Source organism: Syzygium oleosum, unplaced genomic scaffold (assembly GCF_021117445.2).
Source record: "Syzygium oleosum isolate NSW1041296 unplaced genomic scaffold, Sole_v2.1 Sole_v2.06, whole genome shotgun sequence".
Lineage (NCBI taxonomy): Eukaryota > Viridiplantae > Streptophyta > Magnoliopsida > Myrtales > Myrtaceae > Syzygium > Syzygium oleosum.
The window spans coordinates 796,425-821,889 of NW_026607490.1; the positions used below are offsets into that span (position 1 = coordinate 796,425).

Here is a 25,465-nt window from a genome sequence, read left to right on the forward strand (position 1 = left end):
GATTGGGTGAGTTGGTGAAAGCGATTGGCGTGACGATGGGCGAGTTTGGTGAATGTGAAAGTTCATACTACCCTTTGGTGAGAATTAGAGAAGTGCGTGTGGTGCTTTGTGCGATAGTCATACGTCAGGTTAACAAAAGGAAAAAGTTTATGGGACGACAATAAGATTAGAGCTACTCCATGACACGAGTTCGAACTTCTAAGCAAGTAAACATCAACATGTGCGCCAAAATAAGCACCGGGGAAATGAGAATGCTTCATTGCATGCGGGAACACGGGAAAAGACAAGATTAAACATGAATCTATATGAGAAAAAAAAATTGACGTTGCTCAATCGAGGATTCTATGAAAGCAGGCTGTTCGAGATGGAATTGATCCTATTAAACGAATCAAATGCTCCTGTGCGGAGATGTAAGCAAAAGATACAAACGATGGTTGTGGAAGGAGATGATCATAAGATAAGATAGGGAGAGTTTACCGAGAACTTTCATTGTCCGCAAACTTTATAATGGCAAAAATTACTTAAAAAATCTTAAACCTATTACATTTGTGCCAATTCAGTTCTAAACCTTTTGATTTGGTCAATTTAGTCCTAAACATTTTGACGATTTGCCAATATTATCCTTTCGATCAATTTTGGCCCGAAATCACTAACATTGACGCCGGCAATGCCATGTAGGACGGCCGGCGTTGACGTGGATAATTTTTATAATTTTTTTAAAAATTTTCTGAACTCTTTGTAAGTTAGAGAATATTAAAATATTATTAAAAAATTGTCCACGTTAGCGCCGATCATCCTGTTGGCTATGCCACGTAGGACAGCCGGCGTCTACATCAATGATCTCCGGCCAAAACTGGTCGGAGGGACTCAATTGTCAAAACGTGAAAATGTCTAGAATTTAATTGGCAAAATTGAAAAGTTTATGATCAAATTGACAAAAGTTAAATAGGTTTAAAACTTTTTGGATAATTTCCTCACTATTTGATAGAAAATGTGGTGAGTTAATGGATCTTTTATCTTGGGACCACTTTGTTATTGGGACATGAGCTTTCCAAAATTAGCATGTAAAATTATGGTCAAAGTGATTAGAATTTACTTTAGTGATTTCGAAGTCCAAAACTTAAGAGGGTCGAACTGCCTGACTAAAAATTAATGTAGATAATAATTGGAAAAAAAACATTTCAGTGGAGCCATTTGTCCCCAATCAAATTGTTTCACGAGAAATGGTAGTCAACTCAAACATTGAAAAGTCATTCACCAAAGATTGATCTTTGACTGTTCTGTTAGACGGACTCAGTGATGATTCGAACGGGGAATTCGAGTCGAGTATCAGGGACGAAGAACGATAAATTTAGAAATAAAATATTGTAAATGCTAGAAGCTGAAAATACATTGAAAAATTGACTGGTACATAGAGAAGTGTGTTTTTGATGATCGTGAGTCCCTCTACAATAATTACACATTGCCTATTATAATCTACTAAACATAACAACCCACAAGCGCAGTTAATACTCTACGTGCGGTTACAACTACAATTCCACAATTTTAATCCTCATGATCACATATCGATCTTATCCATAGGTGATTATAACTTCTAAAGTATCACTTGGCTTTAATGGTTGATCATATATATTGGTCTTCAATCGGCATATTCACTTTGTCTCCTTTTCTCATTTCCCTACATCCAACACTTAGCCAAATTTACTATTGGTTTTTATCATCAAATCGATATGTTCATCGACAGTTTACCATCGTGCATCGATAGCTGTATTTTATGCTAATTGATAATCGTTGCTCATAGTCATCGATGAGTTCTACTATTATCGATAACTACATTATATAACTGTCGGTGACCATCACATTACTTGTTAATAGCCATATTGATCTCATGACCGAGTTCTATGTTCGTCCAAATCGACTTCATGTCAATTATAAAGAATTGGACATTTTTTGGTGTAAATACAAATATATGAAACATTGCCACTCTTAAGCGATGGGGAAATTATCCACAAAATCCGAAACCTATTACACTTTTGCTATTTTAGTTATAAACCTTTAAATTATGTCAATTTAGTCTTAAATATTTTCACATTTCGCCAATTTAATCTATCATACCAATTTTGGTCAAAAATTGCTGATGTGGACGCCTAGCATCCTACGTGACACGGCCGGCATTAACTTGAACAATTTTTATTAATATTTTTTGAATTTTTTATATTTTTATTTTCTTTCTTTTTCTTTTTCCTTCTTTACTTTTTTTTCTTTTTTTATTGTCAAGGGTCAACAGGGGACCACCGGCCACTAGACGAGGGCTCGCTGTCCTCGCACGTAGCCAGTGAGGACCGTGCGGCCCTCGTCCAATGGTTGGCGAGGGTTGTCACGCCTCGGTCGGTGGTTGCTAACCCCTTGCCGGCCCTTAAAAATAAAATAAATAAATAAAAGTAAAGAACGAAAAAGAAAAAGAAAATTATTAAAAAATCAAAAAATAGTAAAATATTATTAAAATTGTCTATTTAAGCGCTCGTAAATTGGCCGAATTGATTCAATTGACACAATTAAAAGGTTTATGACTAAATTGGTAAAAATTTAATAGATTTAAAACTTTTTGGATATTTTTCTCCAAGTGAGGTAGTAAATTTCAAGCTAACGTTGAAATAAACAAGTTATACTTTTTTTCTTTTATCATGTAACACATCAATTGGTACGCCAAATTTGGTGAAATCAATTTTACCATGACTAGCATTTCTCGTTGCAAAAACTTGTTTTTTCAATGGTCCACGTGTAAAAAGAGAGGGAGAGAGAGAGAGCGCTAGAGAGAGCGACCAGTTTGGAAAGAGAAAGGTATAAGCAAAACCAACAGCCAACTATCGAGTATAGGGCCTCGAAAGAAAATCGACAAGCATGCTTTGCGAATCGACCTTGTGGTGGTGCATCATGAAAAGCAAGTCCCAGAGCGTCTGCCTTCTACGTCGAAATCAGAGGGCAGAACTGTAATTGTCCTTTCATGAGCTGCAAACTTTGACGTCCACCATCTCTATCTGTCCTGTGTTTTGTTTCCGAGTTCCCTTCCTCGTCTCTGGAAATCAACTTCCAATGTTCAGCAAGATCCAAGTCTGGGCAGGTCTCCGACTCAGCCCCAGCTCTCACGACTTGCCCACATATAAATGAAAACGACCCAGAGAGATAAGGAAGAGCAAATCCCTAACCTTGAACCCAAACAGCACCTGTTGATATTCATCGCACTTCCCACTAGACGAGCAAAAGAGTAGATCATGGACGCCGACGCTTCGTTGTATCAACCTTCTCTCTCTTCTCCTACTCATCTCGATTTCCGGCAATCCCATGTTTCAAGCTACGTTTCTTCCTTAACTTTTGCTCTGTTTTGTTTTTCTTCTTCCCTTTTTCTCTCTTGTTTTGGCAAGGTTTGAGACGAGCGAGATGGTGGGGACTTTCCTGGCGTCGACGCCGCTGCTGCAGGAGGCGTGGAGGCTGTGCGGCACCGCGAACTTGATGGGGCGTGGGGCCTTGGTGGCTGAACAAGTTGGGGGCGTGGGTTACGTGGCATTCTCGGGCGTCCAAGCGCTGCCGGTGCCCAGTTCGGATCTGAACTACGGGATGCTGGTGCTGCTAGATGAGGCGGCCCACGGACTGTTCACGCCGTTGAAACGCCACTACGACGGGGAAGAGCCAGTCATGGTCCACTCGGGAGTGCTTAGCCTCTTCCTTGATTTTCATTCATGTCCTGAGTTTCAGAGCCAGGTTAGCGATTTCTGTTTCCCGATATTATTAGCGTTATTTACTGTTCTTGAAAAGTTTTTCACCGGTCAGTTGCCGGTGGTTTTTCAAGACTTCCGCAAGGGTGATGAATACTAATAGTCAACTTTTTTGTTTCTGAGCTTCTCCCTTGAACCTACCTAATAATTTCGCGAGGACGATGTCTAATGGTTAACCTTTTTTTTATTTCTGGGCCTTCTTTCTACGCTGCCGAGCCTGAAAGTTCTTGTCCAGGCTCGCCCACGACTAAAATATTAGATTTTATTAAGGCTTGGACGGGCCAAAGTGGGCTGGCCAAGCCAAAGAAAAGAGGTGCTTTGCTCAGGCCAGCGATTTTGTCCTCCCTATCCACGTTGATCAAGCATGGGCGGATCTGCCGGCCCGTTTGGTCCATGATAACCTATGGGTCCGAATTTCGAAATAATGTAGACCGATGATTTTGGATTGGAGTTATATCAAACCGAACCGTTCTTGAGACAGAACTTCTGGTCCACCCAATAACTTTTGCTTGACTTTAGTGGCCACTTAAAAGCTTAGTTAGTGCTCAATTAGTGCTCGACTACTCTATCTATTGTTGATCCATCATATGACGAGTTTAATTATAAAAAAATGTTAGTGGGTACTGTCCCATTGCCAAATTTTCCACGGATTAGCAAACAGACAGATAAAGAAAACGCAAGATGCTATATTTTAATCCCCGTTAGCTCATTGGTTGTTTGTAAATATATGGATTCTTTGGCAATAAATATACTAAAAAACAACGCACATTATTTATTGATCTATTTTATTGTAAATTGCTGCTACCGGTTTACCTGCACCAGGCTTGAGTAATCATCTATCTCTTAGTTGATGTCTGCAATATTACATAGGCAATAGTACCAATAGGCTACTCTTATCAATGGGCGGGCCTGGACAAGCTGGGCCAAGTGCAAAGCCTAAAAATTCTTGTTCAAGCTCACCCACCATTAGAATATTCAAAATTTTCAAGGCTTGGACGGGCGGAGGTGGGCTGGGCAAGCTCAAAGAAGAGGATTTCTTGCTCAGGCCCGCCTTTTTTTCCTTCAGCCTATCCACGTTGATCTTGCATGGGCAGGTCTAACGACCTGTTGGGTCTATGCTAACTTCCAAGTCCAAATTTCGAAGTTCAGTAGACCAATGATTTTTGTTTGGTGTTAATATATAACATATGGTCCACACAAATCACATCAAATTGTTCAGGTGACAGTGTTCAATGCATGAATGGTATTGTTCTCATAGATTAGCTTAATACATACGATGGTGAAATGCGCGGGTGCATTGTGTTAGGAAAAATCATATAAAGGAGAATCGGTGCGATGTAGAGTAATTGATATATCCTAATTGTTTTAGAATTCATTGGTTTAAACTTTTGAGTAAAAGTGAGTCTAACTAGATATATTGACGAGCTTGAACGTAGGCTTCCTTGGCGATTTCTCAAGCGAATGTATCGAATTTTTGTTACGCACTCTCAACAAATGATATTACAGGCGATGGTGGCCCACTCCCAATATGTTATTGGTGTTTGGTGAATATCTAAAGTAAGGAATCTCATGACCATCCCGGTTTCTAGGTAGCATTCACGGTTCGGTCTGGGAAAGAGACTAAGAGTGAAAGTGGGCGTTTTGGTGTAGTAATGTAATCTCGATAGCAACCTTCATGGTATTTTGGTCTGGTGAAAGGGACTTGGGCTAAAGGTGTGCATTGTGGTGTTGTAACGCGGTCCCGATGATAGCCTTTATGGTTCGGTTCGAAGAAAAAGATTAGGGATGAAGGTGGACGTTCTTATTGTCGCGGTTCTCACAAGGGAACGAGGAGATTCAAGTTGAGGGTTGTGTTAGAATAAGTTATACATTAGGGAATTTGTGTAGTGCAGAGTAGTTAATATATAGTTGGCCCATAACTTATTAAATTAAGTTTTTGAATGAAAATAGGTCAAACTAATTATATTGACAGGCTTGGGCTCTCTTTTTGTTGTGCGCTCCCAACATTCACCATACACGTAGATACATTCTAGACATGTGTTAAACGTATTTGCACACTTATCATCATTTGCTGAACGTGTTAGTGTTGTTCAATTTATTTAATAGACAATTCCGTATGGTTAGCAATTGCAGCACGACCAATAATTTCTAGCTGATCTATTAGTGTAACTCTTCTAATTTGACATGATCTGGTGCAACTTGATTTTTCAGGGAAGTTTATAAAAAGTTGTAATCGAAATTCTTTCACGAAGTGTTTAACTAATTTTAAGAAATCTTAATTATGCATGCAGATTCGTAGCTTGCTGGCTGAAACCAAGTCAATAGTAATCACAGGCCACTCCATAGGAGGATCAATTGCCTTCCTCACAGCTCTTTGGCTCCTCTCCAAGCTCAAATCCATCTTCCCACCCATCTCAGTCTTGTGCATTGGTTTCGGCTCGCCTTTCCTCGGCAACGAGTCGCTTTCCTGAGCCATCCTGCGAGAAAGATGGGGCGGCAGCTTCTGCAACATTGTGTCGACGCATGATATAATGCCGAGGTTATCTCTCGACCAATCACTTGTTCCAACTCCCCAGTGGCAGGCTCTCATAAGATTCTGGTACACGTCTATGATGTCACCGAACTCTATGAATTTGGCTAACCTCCAATTAACTGAAGAAGACAAAGCTTGGTTATTTTCCTCCGTTGCTGCTGACATGGAGCGCCTGGCGCAAGCAGTGGAAGGCTCGGGAGGGAGGTCGTTTTGGCCGTTTGGGAATTACTTGTTTTGTTCAGATGAGGGCGCGATTTGTTTGGATAACGTAGTATCGATCAATAAGATGATGCATTTGATGCTATGGACAGGTTCTCCAAATTATATCATTGAGGAGCACCTTAAGTACGGACAATATGTTGAGAGACTCTCTCATCAGCCTTCGAGGAGAAGCTTCACGGAAAGACATCTCTCTGAGTCAAGCTATGAAGCAAGTAGGAACATGACACCTTATATCGTCGGAAAGACATCCTCGGGAACTTACCGTCAGGTAGGAACACGACACCTTATATCGTCGAGTGATCAAGATAAAAAATGTATCCATCTAGGCCTTCTGTTCCCGGGTGCAATTCCTCCAGTTTAAAAGTTCTTTGATCCCCTTCTATGCAGGTATTGATTGCACCGATGGCAAAAGATTGCTTGAAGATGGCAAGGCAAATAGGGCACGCGCCAAACCTAAATGCCACCAAATTAGCCATTGCGCTATCAAAAATCACTCCTTATAATGCGGAGATAGAGTGGTATAAAGCTTGGTGCGATAAGTCCAACGAGCAAAGAGGATACTATGATTTTTTCAAGCAAAGGGGGGCCTCGAAGAGGGAGTTCAAGATAAACATGAACCGGTTCATGCTTGCGGCCTTTTGGGATAATGTCATACACATGATGGACAGGAAAGAGCTCTCACACGATTTGCACAGAAGGTCAAAATGGGTAAACGCATCGCAGTTCTACATGCTTCTTGTGGAGCCATTGGATATCGCGGAGTATTATCGGTCGGGGATGCACCTTAAGAAAGGCCACTACATAAGCAATGGAAGAGAGAGGAGGTACGAAATTTTCGATCAGTGGTGGAGCAAGGGAGCTGTTAGGCAGAAAGTGGGCAATAGGAGGACCGAGTATGCAAGCTTGACCCTTGACTCCTGCTTTTGGGCAAGGGTGGAGGAAGCAAAGGAGTGGCTGAACAACATTAGGAGTCAGAGTGACCCTAGAAACCTGGCTTTTCTTTGGGATAGACTCAATAAGTTTGAAACTTATGCAATGAGTCTGGTTGAAGGAAGAGAGGTGTCTGCTGATGTTGTGGCTAAGAATTCAAGTTTTACCCTGTGGTTAGAAGAATGGACAGCATCGAAATCACAAATTGATCCCCTTATTGTGTCCCAATCGATGTCACTTATTTAGGTTGATAATACTGTGCTTTCGACTTTTTAAAAGTTTAGCATTAATAAGAAGTGAGTCGAGATCCTATGCATGTAAGATCGGGACACATCCACGGGAATAGAGGGATGTAGGATTGATGTGGTACTGAGCTCCCCAGGGACAGACAATCAATGGATGGAACTTATACTGCATGTGGGTGATGAATTTAGAAATTATCTTTGTGCTGACAAGATGTCTTTGTATTATGAGATGTATCATATGTCATTTTAGATACTAGCATTTGAATTTCTTTATCACCTATGTACAATATGGAGTGAGAATCTTCACTCTCCTGAAATACATTTTCTTTTTAAAAGAGTACACTAAAGTTTGCCTCAATTGTTAAAAGGCGTGTAGCAAAATAATATTAAAAGGGAGAGACTAGCCATTGATAGTAGTAACTCGACAAACATCTGGATTCAACTATCTTTTTCCCCCCGAGTTAATTATTTGTTTCCCAACTTAGAATACACCAACCAAAATGTTTAGCCTTGCTTAAGAGGGTAAAATGAGCCCAGAGAAGAAAGGAGTCGAGATTCAGGTACCAAAGTTGGGAAATATTAATTTTACAGAAGGAATCAAAATTCCTTTTTCACAATTCGTTCACCGAACAGTAAAGATGGGATTGTGGCCTTGCAAATGCATTCCATTCAAGAAGGAGTTTTGTGTACCAAAAGTATCGGCCTAATTCCAAAAAAAACCCCAAACTTTATACTTTGTCCCAATTATACCTTGAACTTTTTTTTGTCTCAAGAAAAACCTCAAACTTTTCTCCGAATCCCAAATCTACCCTACCGTTATAACTCCGTCCAATTAACGTCGGAAAAAAAAAAACAGAACCAGCGGTGCGGCGTGGCCAAGCCTTCGCTGTGGCCGCCGCCACCGCCCGTGGGAAGGAGCGGCGACCCTCGCCGGCCCGGGCGAGTCGCCGGCGAGGGTCTGCGGCCCCGATCACGGGGAAGGGTCGCCCTCCCCGGATCGGGTCCCGAACCCTCGCCATGGAATCGCCCGGCCTTCGGGGAAGGCCCGGGCGAGGCCTCGCTGAGGTCGGCGGCCCTCGCTTGGGCCTTCCGAGGCGGCGACCCTCGCCGGCCGGGCGGAGTTGCCGGGCGAGGGTCTGCAGCCCGATCCGGGGCGAGGGTCGCGGCCTCCCCCGGATCGGGGCTGCGAGACCTCGCCTAGGGTCGCGGCCCTCGCTGGGCCTTCCGAAGGCCCGGCGACCGTCGCCGGCCCCGGCGAGTCGCCGGCCCGGGCGAAGTCCCCGCCCAAGCGGAGTCGCCCGGCGAGGGCTGCGGCCCCGATCTCGGGGGAGGGCGCGACCCTTGCCCCGGATCGGGGCGCAGCCCTCGCCGGCGACTCGCCCGGGCCGGCGAGGGTCGCCCGCCCGGGAAGGCCGGGCGAGGGCCGCCGCTCCTTCCCGGCGGGCTATGGCGGCGGCCACCGCGAAGGCTTGGCTGCGCAAGCCGCACTGGCTTCAGTTTTTTTTTTTTTTTTGTCGACATTAATTGGATGGAGTTATAACGGTATGGTAGATTTGGGACTCGGAGAAAAGTTTGAGGTTTTTCTTGAGACAAAAAAAAGTTCAGGGTATAATTGGGACAAAGTGTAAAGTTTGGGGTTTTTTTTAGAATTAGGCCCAAAAGTATCAGAATTATTGATCTGATCAACTTATTTCCTAGAATTGAACCCATCGATGCACGGGACTCTATAAAATAAATAAAAATACAAAATCTTGATATCTCTAAAATATAGACAAATTATATGAAATATATATAATTTAGGAGTACAGTTGTAATTTCCAGTGATTTAAAAATTGGGCTAAAGAAAGCGATTAAGAATGGGATAACTTAGAATAACAGAACAGATGGTCGGAACACTAGAAGATATTCATACATGAAAATCACATGTGAGAGTTGTATTATGTATAGTGAATTTTTATTTCATGGATGTTGAGATTAATAATTTTTATTCAATCTTATAGTTAAAACTTATCTACTAAGTTATTGGTATTGCTAATTAAACATAGTCAAGGAGATAAAAGTAAAACTATTGAGTTATATACTCATTTATTTCACGGAAAATGATTGATTTAGAAAATATTTTTCTAAAAATAATAGCTTGTATTGCTTATAAAAATGAATAAACGAAAAATATTTTCATCGTTCACGAAAAAGTTTTGACATAAATTGTTATCGATAATCAAAATATTTATCATTGACTAATTATTTTAAGCGATACAAGCTATTATCTTTAGGAATATGTTTTCCCAATCATTCTTTTACCACTAAACAAACGCTCCCTAAAAAGTTACTTAATAAATTATTGCAATTTCCTATTGGTTGTTTAAAGTTAATTGTTCAATTCAAGAGTCCCAACTTATTTCAATATCCAACCCAATTGCCACGTCATAGTAAACTTTAGTAAAATTTCTTAGTACATATAACATTTTCAATCTCTTTTCTGTGGGAATGTAATTAGCTTTTGTTTTTCTTGACAAAATTTCACAATTTGTAAAGTATCCAATGAGATAATCGACTTTTGCTTTGAATCTTCTCCAAGTTTAATCTTTTTATGTGAAAAGAAAAATTAAGTCACATTTCGTATGTAGATGTCACGAGTAATGAATTGCTAATATCCCTAATAGTGATAAGTTTTCTGTCTCAGCTTGACTTATCAAGTAATAATTGTTTCACAAATAAATGAATAAATCTTTAGAAGATTTTATTCAATGTTTAAACGTAAAATTGAGCTTTCAGTAACGAGGGGTAAGATCAAACATAAATATTTACTTATTCGACAAAAGAAAAGGAAAAGGAGTAATTTTTTACAGGTAAATAAGTAAAATATTTAAATATTAGCACCTGTGTCCATTGGCCCTCACTAAATTTCCAACATCACAATGTCAAAATTTAAATAAATAAAAGGTTAATATCACGAAAACCCCAAACTGGTACACATATCACAAATTTACCATAAACTAATTTTTTCACCACAAAAAACTTTAAACTGGTATACATGTGACAAATTTACCCTAAACTAATTTTTTGACCACCAAAAATCTAAAACTGATACATTTGTGACAAATTTACCCTTCGTTAATTTCTGTTAAATTGGATTAATACAAAAAAAAAATCACAAACTAGTACACTTGTGACAAACGGAGGGTAAAACCCAAAACTGACACATCTGTCAACTATCATGTGTCATTTAACAAAATAATTTGACAGTAAAATTTAACGAAAACTAACGAAAGGTATGTGGGTTGTATCTCTGGAAAGGCTGGGAATATTAGCTTCATATCTAAATTTGTTAGTAAGAAATTCAACTGTCGCCTTGTATACAACCAAATATTCATTGAGGAAACTTAAAAATTTAACTGCAGAAAGATACTTCCTCTTAATAAGACAGCTTCAAGCATAATATCTACACAAATCTTCTCAGCAGTTCTACCAAAAACCCAAATTGCTATTATTATTATTTTTATTCATTTTTTTAGTTTCTAGAGGATCGATATATAATCATGCGATAATGACACAAACAGTTCTTGAACTTCAGTCCAATGTGCAATTTGATCTCTGAACGCTCTGAACTTTTTATTTGTTCAATATAGTCCCCGAACTTTGGCCTAATATTCAATTTGATCCATGAACTTTTAATTTATTCAATGTGGTCCCTGAACTTTCAGTACATGTTCAATTTAGTCCATAAACTATATGAAAATGTTTAATGTAGTCCCTGAACTTGAATTAATGGAATGACAACATTGAATATTTTCAAATAGTTCTTGGGCTAAATTGAACATGTATTAAAAATTCATAGACCACATAGAACAAATTAAAAGTTCAGGAACCAAATTGAACATTAAGCTAAAGTTCATGGACTATATTGAACAAATTAAAAGTTTATGGACCAAATTACACATTAAATCAAAATTCATGGACTGTTTGTGTCATTTCCCAATAATCGTCGTCATCATCAGCTCTTATAATGCTTTTTTTTCAGCTCTTATAATACTTCGGTTGGGAGCTTAATGCGATAAACCGTATCTTTCGTCCAGAATCCCAGCTGGCCTTAACTTTGAAAGATCTCATAGAAAATCGCAAATTAACTTGGATTACACAATGTGATTTTTGCTATACTAATCATGCCCTTCGATTCAACTCGATTTTCTTAAACAGAAAATGGATCATAATGGAATGTGAAGTCGTTGATGCCGAATGATTAATCTATCCATTCTGTTATGTTTGAGAGCTTCCCGGTCTCTGTGCTCTTTTTCCTTCCTTCTCGCCTGAAGAGTGAAAACCTCAAAAACCCAAAAGCCCTCCACTCTCCTTCCTTTGATCTCCGTCCGAGGGCAAGAGCGCCGGAGCTCGTGTGACTTCTCCTCGTTCTATTCGATCTTTTTCTATAACAAGTCTCCACCTTAGTTTGGCTTCATGTAGTTGGTAAGGGCGCGTTTGGTAACGCTTCTGTTTCTCTATTTTTCTGTTCTTCTATTCCTTGGAATAAAAAAAGAATAGAAATCCGTTTGGTAACGCATTTTATTTTTCTATTTCTTGGAATAGAAAAGTGGCCAAAAAATAGATTTGGAGCAGAAATAAGAAGATTCTTTGTTCCTAGAAATAGAAATAGAAATAGAAAGGTCCGGTCCTCAAGCCGCGACCTCAGCTCCTCCTCCATCTTCCGTCGTCTGCAAATCGTTTCAAAGCACCGGTCCGATCCATTCTAGGCGGAAATAATAAAAAAATTATAAAAACTTAATTAAATTATAAAAAATTAAAAAATTCCAAAAATTCATAAAAATTCTCAGAAAATCCATAAAAATCAGAAAAACTTAGAAAACCCATAAAAATTTGCAAAATTCCGAAATTGAAAAAATTAAAAAAAATTCATAAAAAGCTTTGTGGAAAATAAAAAGAGACAAATTTCGGGAAAGTAAAAAGTTTTAATAAACTTTTCCCAAAAAAAAAAACAAAAATAAAAAATTCACATAATGGCTTAGAATAAATTAAAAAATTCTGAAAATTCATAAAAATTAGAAAAATTTCAGAAAAATCCCATAAAAAATTAGAAAATTAAAAAATTCCTAAAATTCATATAAATCAGAAAAATTCTCAGAAAATCCATAAAAATCAGAAAAACTCAGAAAACCCTTAAATATTTGTAAAATTCCCAAATTAAAAAAATTAAAAAATGTTCATAAAAAATTTTCGGAAAAATAAAAAGAAACAGATTAGGGAAAGTAAAAAATTTTAATAAATTTTATCCCAAACAAATATTAAAAAATTCACATAATGGCTTAGAATACCTGTGGCCACCCACTTTGAGTGAAATTTAAATTTTTGAGGTGCCCAAGTGGTATTTTTGAAGATTCCTTAGCTTAGGGATTAAAAGGGATTTTAAACCCCTAAAAAGGATTAAACAAACCAATAAATCATGCTTATTGATTTTTTTCACTTATAACTTGTACTTATAGTTAAATAAAAGATATAGATTTGAATGCAAAAAATTGGGAATAGAAATTTTGTGCAGTTACCAAACGCATTTCTGTTCTTTTTCTATTCCAGGAATAGAAATTTTGTGCAGTTACCAAACACATTTCTGTTCTAGAAATAGAAATTTTGTGCAGTTACCAAACGCATTATTTTGCTCAAAAACTCTTCCAAGAAATAGAAATAAAAAAACTATTTCTAAAAAGAAATTGTTCCCAGAAATAGAAACGTTACCATAGGCACTCTAAGGGTGCGCATGAATACCATTTTGTGCTTGGGAACTATTTCTGAACAGAAATAATTTTTTTTTATTCTGTGCCCAAAAACAATTTCTGAGTATTTGAAGGCGTTTGATAAACTGTCCAAAATTTCTATTCCTAGAGTAGAAAAGAACATAAATGCGTTTGGTAACTACGCAAAATTTCTGTTCTCAAATAATATTTTAATAATATTTTGAATTGTTTAATTTTTGTTTCTTTTTACCCATTTTCTTCTTTGGCCATGGCCGGTCGCCGGTGACCGGCCACCGGCCACAGCCCAGGGCCGGCGAGGGCGTCACGGCCCTCGCCGCCGCCGGCAGAGGCGAGGGTCGCCCTCGCCGACGAGGGCGAGGGCTGAACCCTCGTCGCCCGGGCGAGGCGGCTCGGCCCGAGACGGCAAGGCTCGGCCTCGCCAGATCACGGGCGAGGCCGAGCCTCGCCGTCGCGACCGACGGCGAGGCTCGGTCTCGCTCGATCTAGGCAAGGCCGCCTCGCCCTCGCCTCCGTAGGCGGCCGGCGAGGGCCGTGACGCCCTAGCCGGCCCTGGGCTATGGTCGGTCGCCGGCGACCGGCCCAGCCCAGCTCAGGGAAGAACAACACAAAAATAAGAAAAGAAAAAAAAGAAAAAAAACTGATTCTCAAAATTGTGCCGAGAAACAAGAAGCAACTTTTTTTTACTTCTTGTTTCTCTTCCAAAACTGTTTCTCGGCACAAATTTTTGTAAAAATGTGCCCAGGAACAAAAAGTTTACCGAACGCATTTCTGTTCCCAAACTATTTCTGGGAACAAAAGAACAGAAATTTTCACTATTTGGCACGTTACCAAACGGGCCCTAAGTCTCTCTCTGTAACTGGTGTTGTTCTTATGCGCCTCCTCTTTGTCAATCGACGTATCTGGTGCTCACATTCGGTTTAATTTTGAGTTTGGAACATACCCTTTTGTGCAGACATGCTTGAGCACAGGTAAAGGGTTCTACTTTCGCCCATGTCACATGCTGAGCGTCCGTGGGTTTAGGATCTTGGTTGATTGTCCCCTAGACCTGTCTGCTCTCGCTGTTTTCGCCCCTATACCTCCCGGATTTTCTGCTGTGCAAGATGAAGGGCCCGTTTGGTTCAGCATTTCCAATGCTCATTTGGAGAATGCAAATACCTTTAGCTGAAGTCACTTTAGGGAAATACAAATGGCGTTTGGTAAAAAATCATTTGAAAGCCATTTGAGAAAATGCAATTGTGTTTGGTTATTTTTCTACAAATGAGCTTTGAGAGGTTTTTTTTTTCAAAAAAAGATACTCTTTGGATGAACAGGTTCGCGCCGGCGACGGCCGCCCGGGTCGCGCGACCTCGGCGGCCATCGCCTGAGGTCGAGCGACCCGGGCGGCGGTCGTCGGGGTCGCTCGACCCCGGCGGCGACCCCGAGCGACGGCCGCCCGGGTCGCGCGACCCCAGCGACGCCGCCGAGGTAGCGCGACCCGGGCGGCGTCGCTGGGTCGCGCGACCCGGCGACCGAGGCGACTCCCGAGGTCCGGCGACCCCAGGCGACAGTAGCCGGTGTCGCGCGACCCCCAGGCGGTGGTCGCCGTGGTCGGGCTAGCCCTCAGGCAGCGGTCGCCGGCCGCTGGAGCTGCTGCAGGGTGAAGATGAACCGTTCCAGTGAACAGTACCAGTTGCATTTCGAAAATGAGCATTCCTAATGGACCTTTCAAGGTGCTTTGGCCAAATGAGCATTGGAAATGTAATTGCATCTCCCCAAAGTGAGTAAAAAAATTTGCCAAACACCATTTGCATTTGGCCAAGGGCCTGAGCCCAAATGAGCATTGAAAATGCTGAACCAAATGGGGCCGAAGAAGGTTTTGTACATTCAGTTGATGAATCCGATGGCTGTGAGAAACCCTTGAATGCAAAGGTTTTGATTCGTTCTGAACCGTGGTACAAAACTGTGGCGAACCTGCACTTGTGGAATCTCTCGTTCGTCGATGTAGTGTTGATCTCGAGCCCCCCGCTGGGATGCTCGGGTTGCCGTTTCTCACTCAAGCGAAGGGCTTCTCGGCGAAGGTAATCTTCATCTCGTTGATTGAATTTGGAGTAATTTTTACGTATATGGTCGAGTGTTAGTTTAATTATCGCTTGGTCTTGGGCTTGTGCATTAAAAGATTGTAACTTGCTTAAAGATTCGTGCTTTTACCTTAGGTATATGTAAACGAGGCGGCAGCGAAACTTGGGAAACTTATGATGGAGGACCTTGTTTCAATGCATGAGGAATTCAGTCAGTTTTATGGGTCTGAAGAATTCAGTAGTCCTCACTGGATGAAGTGGCAGGAGCTCGAATCACTTCCTTATGCATTGAAGGAGATAGTATTGGGCACTGATGGGATCGAGCTTGTTGGATGGATGCCATTGTATAGGTAAGGAACAACCTTTGTAGTAGTACTGTTTTATAGCTAAATCGCTTACAAGATGTGGCTTGATAGTTTATCACGGCTTAGATCCTCATTGTAACTATCTGCAAAGCATAAATACTAGTTTATTTCTCTCAGCCCCTCCCTTAGTCAGGATAGAGCCCAAACTTTTAATGGGCTGTCGGCTTGGTAAGCCTTTATATTATGCTTTAATCTCCCGAGATCCAGATTAAATTTTGATGTTGGGAGTTCTGTCCTGCAGCCAAGGCTTAAAATGCCCTTTCTTGTTAGATGATTTTCTTGATAGGTTCTGCATCTCTAAATTAAATGCGCAAAGGCTCACATCTTGTGGTCAGAATCTTCAGCCGTTAAAAAGATTATGAAGTATTGGTTGTGATCACGCTTGTTGCAGATTACATCTTACTTCTCTTCCTAGAAACTGCATTTTCGTTTGTTTGATAACCTTTTAAGAGATAGTGATGAAGAGTGCCTCTCGGTGCAGCTGACATAGAGGATTGTGTTGAGAAGGTTCAAAAACTCAAATATGCGGAAGTGGCATGCTACAATGGCACAATAAGTATCAAACTAATCAGCTCCGGATTGGAAATAGGAGCCTGTAATTGGACAATAAGATATCTGGATGGAACAATAAGATTTGTCTTGAGCTCTAAATTTGTTCCTGGTCATGCTTTGGAGTTTAATTATAACGCTCTTTGATCATGCGATGTGCTAATATATTCAGATTTTTCATCTCTGGATGTACTGGAACCTTCCAACAAGGGGAGTTATTAAACTGCTCCTGAGGATTCTTCAACTTCGAGGTAACTTGTTTTATCGAGTATATCTCCTCTTGGGTTGTGAGTATTATGACCAAATGCATGGTTGTACAGTGTAGTACCATTTTTTTTTTTTATAACCGAGGTATCCCACGTGCAATGGACTATTTCTTGGGGTGGTGGGGTACAAGACCAATGTCACCGGGTAAGCCCCCAAGATGTGATTGGCAGGAAGTGTAGTACCATTTGATTCTTCCAGCTCTTCATATTTTCTAATACGGTAGCTTTTGACACTTGGCATCTATGAAATTAAACTGTGAGTTTACTGTGATGAAACCAGTGATCTAGAGGAGCTCTTTCTTCATGCTGATGACAGCTCAGAGGAAATGGACAAATTGAACTTTATATGCTCCTGTGCAGTTGATGCTGTTAAAGCCGGTGGTTCAGTACTCATTCCTATAGGACGACTTGGAATCATCCTACAACTCTTGGAGCAGATATCTATTTGCCTGGAATCATCACATTATAAGGTATTCCATTAGTTTGCATCTAAAATTTATACTGTGACATCGGTCTTCTCTTCCTTAAGTGGATATCAGATAAAGCTGATGCTACAAGCATAAAGTTCGAATTTCACTTGAAATAAACTTAATGATGGTGATAGAAAAGCCCGAACTATTTGTGTTCCTACACAAGAAAATCACCTAGACCAATTTTTTTTTTGGGGGATGATGAAAATCACCTAGACCGAACTATACGCTTATGTTGTTTCCTTTAGTTGCAACTTCAAACAAGTCAGGTGATGAATTAGTATGCTATGTTTAAACCCGCTGCTAAAACCCTGAACAAGCTATAATTACTCTATATATGGCACTTTGTCCACATTGGATGCCCTGAGCATGTCTTCATCTGCTTAGGATTTGATGGTGTATTAGTTAGTTTGATTGGCTGTCGCCACATTTTAACTGTAACCCAATCTAACTTGATGAGAGTTGCTGATTCTGCAGATTGTATTTTCAGTTTACTTGTCTCGCTTGTGTGATGGGTTTTACAATGTAAAAATGTGGGAACTCCTTTCAAACGGCAATGCGATCTTGTGCTTCAGAACCACAGAGAGCAAAAAACACAATCCTCCTTTTGTTTTCGTGGATAAAAATCATTGGCTGTGGTCAACCTGGTAGTGTTGTCTCCTAGGTGATCATGCAGTTTTAGTCTCAGGATTTTATTTTTTGTAATTGCTTTTGCGAACTGGAGTTCTGGTCGCTCTCACTGCTGCAAGTGAAGTCTATGTCCAATGTACTTCCTGAATGAGATATTCCAGAATGAAAAAGGCAATCAATATTTTCGGAAAAATGGTTCTTCGGAGTTTTTTTGTCTTATAACTAAAAAAAGTCCTTGTAATACCTTTTGTTCTCTCCATAGGTTCCCATATTTGTTATCTCGTCGGTAGCAGAAGAGTTATTGGCATATACCAACATAATACCTGAGTGGGTGTGCAAACAAAGGCAAGAAAAGGTATGTTAATGAGGGCACATGATTTATATACGTAGGAAGTCTCCAACTGATTATTCACATCCCTACTAAACGCAGTTTTTTTGTTGATTTTATGCCCTTCACAGTTGTTCTCTGGTGAGCCATTATTTGCACATGTCGAGCTTTTGAATGGAGAAAGGCTGCAAGTGTATCCTGCAATTTACTCACCTAAGCTATTGTACGATAACCTTTTGTTTTGACCGTGCAACCTGTCACCTAATCTTGTCCTCTGATAGCTGTTGGAATGTGCGCAGACTTCATTGGCAGGAGCCGTGCATTGTAGTTTATCCTCACTGGAGTTTGCGACTTGGCCCAGCTGTTCATTTGCTCAGACGCTGGCATGGGGATGAAAGATCATTGCTCATCTGGGAGGTGCTAATATATTCTCTCACTCATCTAAAAACAAATGGTGCTTCTCTCTTTCCCATTTTTCAGCCAATAGAACCATTCAAAAAGCAAAACCTTTTGTTCAATTTGCAGGAGGGCGTGGATAGCGATAGAGCTCTCTTGCCTTTTGATCCGAAGGAGATGAAGATGAAGGTCCTTCGATGTTCGTTTCTTTCGGGAATAGTGTAGAGACCATGCATTAGCTATGTCGCCTTTTCTTCACGAGAGTAGAGCGATATCTCACTTATCGGGACTTACGCTGTTTACACGAATAGTGTAATGGTCAATTGCCAATAAAAAGGGAAGTTCATGGGAAAGTTCTCAAGATTTAATATTAGACAAGTGCTAGTGCATGCAAAGTCAAACCTAGACAAACCAAAAGCAATGTTAGATTCACTCAATTTAATAGTAGACTAGTCGTTGATTGTTCTGTCTAGCGGTTTCTCTGTCGGAAGGACGCAATTTTTTTGTTGGAATATTTTAGGCAATTTTTGTTGGACTTTTATTAATTCTACCGTCACAAGGCATTTTTCAATTCCACGTATGGAATTTCTTTTGGCCGCTCAAATGGATGGAACTCGTAGCGCATGCGGGTGATGAAATTGAAAATTGTCTTTGGAAAGTGATGACAAGATAAAAATATTCGGTTTTCTCTCCCTTCCTCCTCTCTCCCTTTGCCTCCCTTTGCCTTCAATTCCGCAGATATCCGGCCATTCGATCATCAAGCTCGGCCGTCTCCATCGCCCGAGCTGCCATAATTTCCATCCTCGAGCCAACCAGATCTGGCTGATGTCGCCACTAACTTTGATCCCTTTGTTGCCCAAAGAAAACCCGTAGAACTCCGTCATTGCCCAAATCTGGCCTCTCCCATTTCAGTCGAGCCATCGTAGAACTCCGTCATTGCTCGTCCAAATCAGGGGCTTGAACGAGGCGTAGCCTAGCCGACCAGCCATAGATGCCAACTAGCCGGTGATGCCGTTGGTCCATGAATGACAACAGACGCAAGCCCCTGATTTGGAGTTGATGTGATCTTTTGAAACTATTGAAAAGTTTGTCAATTCCGAGTCATATCAAATACAGTGGACATCTTCTTCCTTAAATTTTGCTTTGTTTTGTTGTTCTTTTCCATAGAAAAAATTTCTCTGTTAGTCTAATTGTATAATAGACTACCAGGACGATGATATGATAGAAAACGTGGTGAGTTAAATAGCGGTATGATTGGACGGAAAACAACGGAGGGTAGATTTGAGAATGAAACGAAAGTTGATGAGTTTTCAAGAGACAACCCTTTCGCCGTACTTATTTGTCTTAGCTAATGGAAATCTTCTCGGGTGTGCTGAGAGATAAAACTCATAATCCGGACTTCCAATGGTTCTGGCGTTGCAAGAAAGTGCGCACCTCCCATCTTTTCTTCGCGGATGACGTCCTTATATTCGCACAAGCGCACTTGAGATCTATACAACTAATCAAGGAAGCAATCGATTTGTTCTCGAATTGGTCTGGTCTAAGACCAAATGCCAGGAAAAGCAACATTTACCTCTCGGGAGGGAACCCGGAGTTACATAGTGGCCTTCTACTTTGCCTTGGGTTTCAACAAGGCTCTCTCCCTTTTCGATACCTAGGCGTGCCTGTCATAACTTCGAGGCTTCGTAAAGAGGATTGTAAATGCTTGATTGATTCCATAACGTCGCGTGTCCGATCTTGGACCCATCGGTTCTTGTCTTTTGCGGGCCGTCTGCAACTTATTCGATCAGTCTTGCATTCTATCCAGGTGTATTGGGCCACCATCTTCTCTCTTCCTAAATCAGTGCTATATGGTATTGAGGCCATTTTGAGACAATTTCTTTGGAAGGGCCCTGAATTAGGTTCGGGTGGCGCTAAAGTTGCATGGGATACGGTATGCCTTCCTAAAGAAGAAGGAGGTCTTGGGATCCGAAGACTTACTGAATATAACAGAGCTATGATGCTCAAACACATATGGCTTCTTTTCACCGATAAGGAGTCCATGTGGTGCAAGTGGATACACTCGAACTTCATAAAAAGCTCTAACTTCTGGCTTGTTTCTAAGCCCACTTTTTGTTCCTGGACGTGGAAGAAAATCCTTGATATGCGAGACTCTGCTCGGACTATTTTTCGATGGAAAATTGGTAATGGTCGTTCGGTCTCATGGTGGTTTGATTGGTGGCATGACAAAGGCCCCCTATACCTTCTGTTCAGTGATATGGACATTTATCAGTCTCGTATCCCCCGGGACACGTCTATTCGGGCCTTTTATGACTCGGTATGGCAACATTCACATACTTTGGATACTATATTGAACTGGACGGAACCTCCACCTATTTTTGAGGAAGACATTGAAGATGAGCTGATCTGGGCTCCTCAACCATCCTCTACCTTCTCGGTGGCGATAGCTTGGAACCATATAAGAAGAAAAGGACTCCCGGTTCAGTGGCATTCCTTTGTATGGGATCATCATATTGCTCCACGCCACTCCTTTCTTCTATGGATAGTTTCCCTTGGTCGGTTGCCTACTCAGACTGCTCTTATTCATAATAGCAGGATTGATTCCGCTTTGTGCGCGTTTTGTGGTACTACTCCGGACTCAATCAACCACCTCTTCTTTCAGTGCTCCTCTACAAGAAGTTTGGCGTTTTTTTGGGCAACTAAATGCTATCTTCCATGGCGTAACCGGCCGTGGCATGAGCATGTAACATGGGCAATGAAGGTTTGTGGAGGATCATCATTTGCTCATCGTCTCTCCAGGTTCTCACTTGGAGCCCTTTGTCATATAATATGGACTGAAAGAAACAACTCTATCTTCCGAAACAAGAGTATTTTCATCCCTGGTATGCGCAATCATATGATCAAAGTGGTGAAGGATAAAGCTTCAACCCTTGGAAGAATTGCAGACACGCCATTGAATAGGAGATTACAAAGGAGTTAGGGGCTATCATCTTCCATTTTTTCTTAATTGGACTGGTTTGGCCTTCCTTTGTATAGCTTTTCCTTGCTTCCTTTATCTTTTTGTGGTTGAGCTTTCCGTGTTCCCTTGGATTTGTATAGTCCCTTTGGAACTTGGTTAGTCTCTTGCTTTCCTTTGTATTTGGTGATTTGAAAGTAATATATACCTTACCCTTACCAAAAAAAAAAAAAATTAGTTTGGGGGTGAATTATGAAATGACTTAAAGTTTAGGGTTTTTAATGAAATGAGGCCGCAAATTAACTTGGTGGAGTCAACCTAAGCCAAATAATGATGCAATACATTTGTGCCTCCATTTGAAAATGTCTAAGAAATCGATTTCCTCGCCACCGTCTCCAGATCAATCCAAACTCGTACGAACATAACGGCCAAGACCATACAATTTGCTAGTTGACGATTCTCGACTAGTGCTACAGCTTAATTTTCTTCCTCGCGTTTATTAATTTTTTAGTCAGAAGACGGCAGGGTAGTTAGGTTGGACAAATTTCGTGGAAGTTCTTGGTGAGAATTAGAGAAGCGCGTATGGTGCAAGCTGTTAAGAACTATTATTTAGTGTTCTTATTTTCGCCGATGGTAAACACCTTTTTAGGCTAGGAAAACAATGACGCTCATATTGATGATGTATTTTCCTGATTTGTAAAAAAAATAAAAAATTAAGCCTTCCGGAGTGAGCTCTGTAATTACTATTGACCGTGTACGACCATGTTCCTCATAATACTATAAGACCAAAAATCAGAAAAACTTATAATTATTCATATTCTTATTACAATATCTCGAATTATAAAACTTTAACGAAGAGACTTCTCAATTAGCTTCTTTTATTAAAAAAATGAATTCTCCGTTAGTTTAATTGTTAAATGGACTATTTGCTCGATAACGTGGTGAGTTAATGGATCTTTTATCTTGAGACCGCTTTGCTATTGTGACACGAGCTTTCCAAAATTAGTACATAAAATTATGGTCAAAGTGATAAGAATTTATTTTAGTGATTCAAAGTCCAAAATTTAAGGGGCAAACTACCAAGAAAATCATAAACCTATTGTATTTATGTTAATTTAATCTTAAACTTTTCAATTTAGCCAATTGAATTTTAAACATTTTGACAATTTGCCAATGTAGTTCATCCGGCCAATTTTGGCTGGAAATTGTCAACGTGTATTCAGGCTATTTTACGTGACACGGCCGGTACTGACGTGGACAATAAATAAGCTGGGAAAGATACAAGCAAAAGCAACTCTCAGAATGAAAAAGGGATTTCAAAACTAGAGTTGCGGAATGTAATTGGGCAACCATGCCAGATCGTCTTCCGTATCGAACCCAAGTCATAATCAAATACATAGCCACATTTTCTTCTAGACAAATTCTTGCGTTCTTAATCATTAAAAAATAAATGGGAAAGGACAGCGCACTGCGGACAAGACGAGGGCGATTTATCCGAAGGGAATCCCCACCACGCAAAACCGACGTGCTCTGTCCCGTTCTCCATCTTTCTCTGTGTGTGCTGTCTTTTTGTCTGCAAGTCTTCTTCTTTGTCTCTGGAAATCAACGTCCCAGCTCTTCAGCAAAGATCCAACTCGCTGGCCTGGCATGGCCTCAAGTCTTCGGCGAGTCTCCGACTCAACGACTTGACCCACTTCACATGGCCGCCATCATCGGACGAAAAATTCAGGGTTTGATATCCATCTTACTTCCCCCTTCATCGAGCAGAAACTGTGAACCATGGAACACCGAAGCTTCATCGAAACGCACCTCCTCTCCCTTCTCCTGCTCCCCTCAATTTCCCCGCATTTCCATGTTTCCAGCTACGTTCCTTCCTTAACTTCTGCTTAAACAAATGCCGGTGCAGTCTTGTGCTTGCTTTAGCTGCACAAACACATGCTGGTGCAAGCACAAAACTGCACCAAATTGCTGATGCTTGGACCAGCAGCACAGCCGGTGCAACCTTCTAACAACCAGCAGCACCAGCTAAAAGCAAGCATATACAACACCAGCAACACAAGACCAAACTTAAACTTTGCCAACATCAGCCCATAACAAACTTGCACCAATAGCATACCAAGCAAAAATTACACACGACATAACAACCATATGCAGCACTAGCCAAAAGTAAGACAAAAATGGGAACTGGCAAAAGCATTGATATAAACATCATTGCCTTAACATTGATCTGCTTGTTTACATTGACAAAAACATCGTTTTCTTCACAAAAACATTGTTTCCTTGACAAAAGCAACCATATGCAGCACCAATCCATCAGTGAAGCTTCCCCTCCCACCAAACATCTCAAAACCAACCCAAAGAAAATCACGTGCAGCAATCCCAACAGTCAATATCAACCTCCATCAGTCAAGCTTCCCATTCCAACTAAAAATAAAATACCATATTCACAACCCCATCAATCAATAACCACAACCCCAGTTCATTTCCCTTTTGATGGACTTTTGGTTTGATTCATAAGGTTTGCACTCTTTCTAACTAGAACTGGACCTACATGTACTTCAACTGGCCTTCTTATCCCATGTATCTTCTTCTTAACGGCAGTCATTTTCTTTCTAGGAGAACGTATTGTCATTTGATGGGAGCACTATGTAAATGACATTGACTCTGTGCTAGTGATGTTAGGGTCATAGTTGGAGCCAGCATCAGTTGGTTATGGAACTGGTGCCAGGTTCTTTGTTGGTGGCTATTATAGAGCTGCACCCGATATCATCTTCTTTAGAGCCACCGCTCTTGTCTTTAGACCTATTGCTTGTCTATGTAGACCTCAATTTCTTTGTGATTGTGGGGATCTATCGCGCACCCGATGGGATTTCCTCAATTACTCAGAATGATGAGTGCAGTTTTAGAGATAACCAAGAAACTTGACGTACATGTACAAAATAAATCTCCATGGTATATTCAAAGTACAAACACATTTATTATACTGTAAAGGCAATGGGGCTTGAAAACATACCCAAATTCATATTAATTGGCATTAAGGCCGCAACTATGCATGCTAATGAGCGCCACCGGAACATCCTTGCTGCATTCTTCATTGCAAATCCACATTCACATCTAGATTATCCACAACTTCCAAATATAACACTAGATTATGGAAAATGATTGCAGAGTACCGTACGACTCCATTAACAACTAACCATGCGAAATAGAAATCCAATAAACCAAACAAAATCTTCAACGGAAAAGCAATAGTAGAATCCAAATGTGAAGCAAAGCCAACAAAATATGCTGACTTCCCGTATATAATTTGTTGCATTCTCCACTGAAAATTCACATTCATATGCAGATTAAACTCAACAACTTCTTTGAAAACTAGAACCCATCCGATCCAAAAACGACGTCGCAATTGGGTGTCAAAATAGGGCTCGGAGGTCCACCGTGGTTCAACGCTCACTCAATTCGCCATTGCCGTTGCCGCCGCTTGCTCGCCATTGTTGTTTGTCTCTCTGACTCAGTCAGGTTCGTCATCCTCTCTCATTCGCTCAATTGGTTGGAAAATTTAGGGTTCAGAGGACAAAATTAGGGTTCTTGGTGTAGCCGTGGGGACGGCAGTGGTGCAACCGTGGGGACGGCAGTGCTAAAGGACATACCACGTAACAATGAAGTTGTGATTGTCTGGACCTCAATTTTTTTAATGTTAGGTTGTGTTTTTTTGCCAAAGATGGCGGTGCTTTTGCTTGATGGTAATGTCGTTCCGGTTTTTTTCTTTTTTATTTTTTTTCCCGTAGTTAATATACGGTGCTAATGCAACTGTATATACTTGCTTGACTTACTCGATTAGACAGGTCGATTCTTAGTTTATTACTCAATCTCACCGATACCCAAAAGGCGGGTGAAGAACACTAGAAGTGCCAAAACTTATGTATGGCGCTCACTTTAGTGCCAAAAGTTTGTTTCGAATCACTTAAGTGCCACTTTTT

The 25,465-nt window shown here is 40.7% G+C and overlaps 2 pseudogenes; both read left to right on the top strand.

Moving 5' to 3' along the window:
• The first annotated feature begins 3,272 nt into the window (after positions 1-3,272).
• Positions 3,273-7,859, top strand: LOC115689687 (lipase-like PAD4; annotated as a pseudogene).
• Positions 7,860-8,230: 371 nt separating this feature from the next.
• Positions 8,231-19,398, top strand: LOC115669732 (uncharacterized; annotated as a pseudogene).
• The last annotated feature ends 6,067 nt before the right edge of the window (positions 19,399-25,465 follow it).